Source organism: Bison bison, unplaced genomic scaffold (genome assembly GCF_000754665.1).
Source record: "Bison bison bison isolate TAMUID 2011002044 unplaced genomic scaffold, Bison_UMD1.0 scf7180017864482, whole genome shotgun sequence".
Lineage (NCBI taxonomy): Eukaryota > Metazoa > Chordata > Mammalia > Artiodactyla > Bovidae > Bison > Bison bison.
In genome coordinates this window covers 5,963,109-5,967,655 of record NW_011495042.1, presented here as the reverse complement: position 1 = coordinate 5,967,655, position 4,547 = coordinate 5,963,109, and the positions used below count along the sequence as shown (strand labels likewise).

General features: G+C 50.9%; 1 protein-coding gene across 1 annotated transcript in view; it reads left to right on the top strand.

The window, feature by feature from the left end:
• The first annotated feature begins 1,694 nt into the window (after positions 1-1,694).
• Positions 1,695-4,547, top strand: part of FGD5 (FYVE, RhoGEF and PH domain containing 5) — a 119,739-nt gene continuing 116,886 nt past the window's right edge. The window contains exon 1 of the mRNA XM_010862520.1: positions 1,695-1,776. The gene's annotated coding sequence lies outside the window, so the exon portion shown is untranslated. The remainder of the gene's footprint in view (positions 1,777-4,547) is intronic.

Sequence of the window (4,547 nt, the reverse complement as noted above, 5' to 3'; positions counted from 1 at the left end):
GGGCTGGGGGTGGGGGCGGGGTGCCACCTTGGAGGAGTAGAGAGAAGACCGGAGCCGGATCCCAGTGCCCAGCCAGCCCCCTCCTTCTAGGAAGGAGGTGGCCTGCTGCTTGATCTAGCGCGGACAGAGCCAGGCTAAGTCTTTCCTACACGCCTAATAAAACTCGCTGGAAAACAATGGTGAGAGCCCCGTGCGGTTTTCCCACGTTTCCCTGCACGAGACTTGGGCAAGCCCTCCATTCTCCGAGACTCTGGGGTTTGGAGTGAGCCAGAAAACGCTTAGCGCAGGCTTGGTCCCAGGAAATCTCAGCACTTCCCGCCCTTGGGTTCCAGCATCCTGTAATTTGCATCTAGCGTAAATCTGGTTACTTTTTCTGTGTGATAGCAATCATAGACCTCACGTAATGATATGTATGTGCCTGGCTCTGAATTTCTTGATCATGCAGCAGAGTGGTTCATAGACTCCGTGGGACTGAACCCCATAACCACCGTAGGCTTAGTTATTTGACCTGGAGCAGGTTACTTAACCTCTCAGTGTCTATTTCTTCATCTTGAAAATGGGGATGGTAAGATCTTTGTTGCTGAGGTCTCATAATTAAACAAAGCTTGTTGGTGCCAAGCACAGTGTCTGTCACCTTACGTTGTTATTTAGTTACGGAGTCGTATCCGACTGACTCTTCGAGGCCCCATGGACTGTATGTAGCCCGCCAGGTTCCTCTGTCCATGGGATTTCCCAGGCAAGAATACCCGGGTGGGTTGCCACTTCCTCCTCCAAGGGATCTTCCTGACCCAGGGATGGAACCCAACTCTCCTGCATTGCAGGGGGGTTCTATAGCACTGAGCCACCTGGGAAGCCCCCATCACATACGTGACCAGCAAATTACTGGTTCATATTGACCCAGACGCTGCTCTTTAGTGTTTTACACTTGGATCAGTTCGGTTTTCACAGTAACCTCATCGTGAGGACTGTTGCCGTTCTCATTTTATAGATGGGAAAACTGAGCTGCAGGGATTTTGTGGTTGCTGGCCTAATAAGGAGTTGAGACAGGGTTGAAACAGACTGTCCAGCTTGAGAGCCTGCTTTATTTACCTGGTGCATAACACATAGTGGGTGCACAGGAAATGTTTGCCAGTTGACTTTGTTCGGTACCTTATGTGGGTTTTTTGCCTTGAACTTCTCAACAGCATTATGAAAAAAGCAGGGTATTTCTTCCATTTGACCTAGAAAGAAACTGAGGCTCAGGAGGCACAGTGACATGCCTGAGATCACACAGCTGATGTGTGGCAGAGCTGGGGTTGGAGTCAGGTCTGTCTGAGCCATGCCTTTCGCACGTGGGTCCCACACCCGTCGTGGGTCGCTGGACTCACCTGACCGCAGCCTCATTAGAAATCATCAGGCTTGACTGGGACATTCCAGCAGGCATCCAGGAATGAAACGTAAATTAAGATGCAGTTGGAAGGTGAAATCGGAAGATAATTACTCTTGGAACATACGGTTGTGAGAGTTCCAGAGGGAGAACAGTGAACCGCAGTTGCAGTGGACGCAGGGGCCCACGTCGGGGATGTCAGGGAACGCCGTCAGAAAAGCCAGTTTAAAAGACTGTCGTCTGCCAGGGCAGATGGCACTTACTGACTGCTCGGTGCCGTCTCCTCACCCTGCAGATGTGGAAACTGAGGCTCAAGGACAGGAGGGGTCTTGCCCAAGGTGTCCCTTCAACTCATGGCAGAGGCAGTCATGGAGATCAGAGCTCCAGCTCCCAGCCCAGTGCTCCTCCAGGTACCTCTTCTCATTTAACCTCTGCAGAGCTGGCAAGGGAGGCTTCCCTGGTAGCTCAGCTGGTAAAGAATCCGCCTGCAATGCAGGAGACTCCAGTTCGATTCCTGGGTTGGGAAGAGGAGACCCCAGTTTGATTCCTGGGTTGGGAAGATCCCCTGGAGAAGGGATAGTCTACCCACTCCAGTATTCTTGGGCTTCCCTTGTGGCTCAGCTGGTAAAGAATCTTCCAGCAATGCGGGAGACCTGGGTTTGATCCCTGGGTTGGGAAGATCCCCTGGAGAAGGGAACGGCTACCAGCAGCATGAATGTGTGAGTGGCAGATATTTAATTAAAATAGAAAATATAAACTGGTACCAGGGGCCTGGCTGCTACGGATGATTCTATCTCCAGAGGCTGTGAAAAATCTCTTCCTCCTGTCACTGTGACTCCCCACCTGCCACCCCCGCCCTCAGGTAACTCTTGGCATCTTGATTGACAAGGTATTCTGCATTCGGGTCATCCTCAGGGGTAGCGCATTGCCAGAAGGTCTTGGGCACTGGTGCCTCAGGGTGGCGAGGGTGTGCCCCCAAGCTGTGTGTTTTGGGGAGAGAGAGGGTCCATCCGTGCTTGATTCTTGCTGTGGTTGTTCAGTCGCTCAGTCGCGTCCGACTCTTTGCGACCCCGTGGACTGCAACACACCAGGCTTCCCTGTCCTTCACCATCTCCTGAAATTTGCTCGGACTCGTGTCCGTTGAGTCGGTGATAACATCCAACCGGGTTATACTCTGTCACCCCCTTCTCCTCCTGCCCTCAATCTTTCCCAGCTTCAGTCTTTTCCGATGAGTCGGCTTGTCACATCAGATGGCCAAAGTGCTGGAGCTTCAACTTCAGCATCTGTCCTCCCAATGAATATTCACGACTGATTTCCTTTAGGATGGATTGGTTGGATCTCCTTGCAGTCCACAGGACTCTCAAGAGTCTTCTCCAGCACCACAGTTCGAAAGCATCCATTCTTTGGCCCTCAGCCTTGTTTATGTTCCACCTCTCACATCCATACTTGGCTGCTGGGTTCTAGAGAGTCAGAAGGTTACCCTGAACCCAGAGGAGGAAGCCCCTGCTCTGATTTATCCTGTTATTAATCCATCCCTGACATATTCTACAGCTCAGCCAGACCAGACTCTTGGCCATACTTCCAAAGGCCTTGCGTCTAACTGCCTCTGGGCCTTTGCACACTCTGTGCCTCTGCCTGGAACACCTAACCTCCTTTTTTTTTAATTTTTATTTTATACTGGAGCAGAGTTGATTTACAGTGCTGTGTCAGTTTCAGATGTACAGCAAAATGATTCTGTTTTATATATATATATATAGGGTTGGCAAAAAAATTCGTTCATGTTTTTTCATAACATTTTTGACTATATATATGGAATAGGAGCTTCCCCATATATAAAGAATCTGCCTGAGATGTAGGAGACATGGTTTGATCCCTGAGTTGGCAAAATCCCATGGAGGAGGGCATGGCAAGGCAACCCACTCCAGTATTCTTGCCTGGAGAATCCCATGGACAGAGGAGCTTGGCAGGCTTCATGGGGTCGCAAAGAGTGGGACACGATGGAAGTGACTGCACACGCTCGAATATTTATATATATGTATTATATATATATATATATTCTTTTTCAGACTCTCTTCCCATTTAGGTTATTATAGAATCTTGAGTAGAGTTCCCTATGCTGTACAGTAGGTCCTTGTTGATTATGTTTCTTATATATAGTAGAGTGCACCTGTTAATTCCAAATTCTTAATTTGTTCCTCCCCCACTCCCCCCCCATAATCATAAATGTCTTTCCTAAATCTGTGAATCTGTTTCTGTTTTGTAAATAAGTTCATTCGTATCACTTTTTTAGATTTAGATGAAAGTGTGAAAGTCGCTCAGTTGTGTCTGGCTCTGCGACCCCGTGGACTATACAGTCCTTGGAATTCTCCAGGCCCGAGTACTGGGGTGGGCAGCCTTTCCCTTCTGCACGGAACCCAGGTGTCCCGCGTTGCAGGCGGATTCTGTACTGGCTGAGCCACGAGGGAAGCTTAGCTTTGGAGTCATTCAGTGTCTGCCTCTCCCTGTCTGACTCACTGCACGTGCTGCTGGTCTCTAGGTTCACCTGTGTTGCTGCAGATGGCACGACTTCATTGCTTTTTCCGGCCGAGTAATACCCCACTGTATATGTGTGCCACGTCTCCTTCATCCCCTCCTCTTGGGTTGCTTCCGTGCTGTAGCAGGTGTAGCTGGTGCTGCAGTGAACTCTGGGGTGCGTGTATCTTTTTGAACTAGCTTTTCTCCAGATACATGCACAGGCGTAGGATTGCTGGATCATATCCAACTTCATTTTTTTTTTTATGATGAAAGTTGTCCCTGTCCTTCAGCAGGCACCCCGGTGTATCTGTCCCCTGGGCCTCCTCTGGGCAGCACTGGTCTGAGACCCAGGGAACCCAGCCCTGCGCAGGGGCTCTGTGTGGGTCCTCCTTGGGAGGAAGGAGAGCTGGGGGCCATCCGCCTTCATCTTCTCACCTCCCACGTCCCGTCTCCTTCGCTGGCTCCTCCTCGGAGCCTTGGGGCCGGTGGGGCTCCATCCCGGCTCTGCTCTCGTCTCTGCCCCCCACTCAGTCTCTTGGTGATTTCACCCGGCTCGTGCCCTGATCCCGTCTCTGTGATGGCTGCCTCCAGCCAGGCCACTCCCAGGAACCCAGGCTGGTCCACCCAAGAGCCCACTGACCGCTCCTTGCAGGGCTGTGATGGGGAA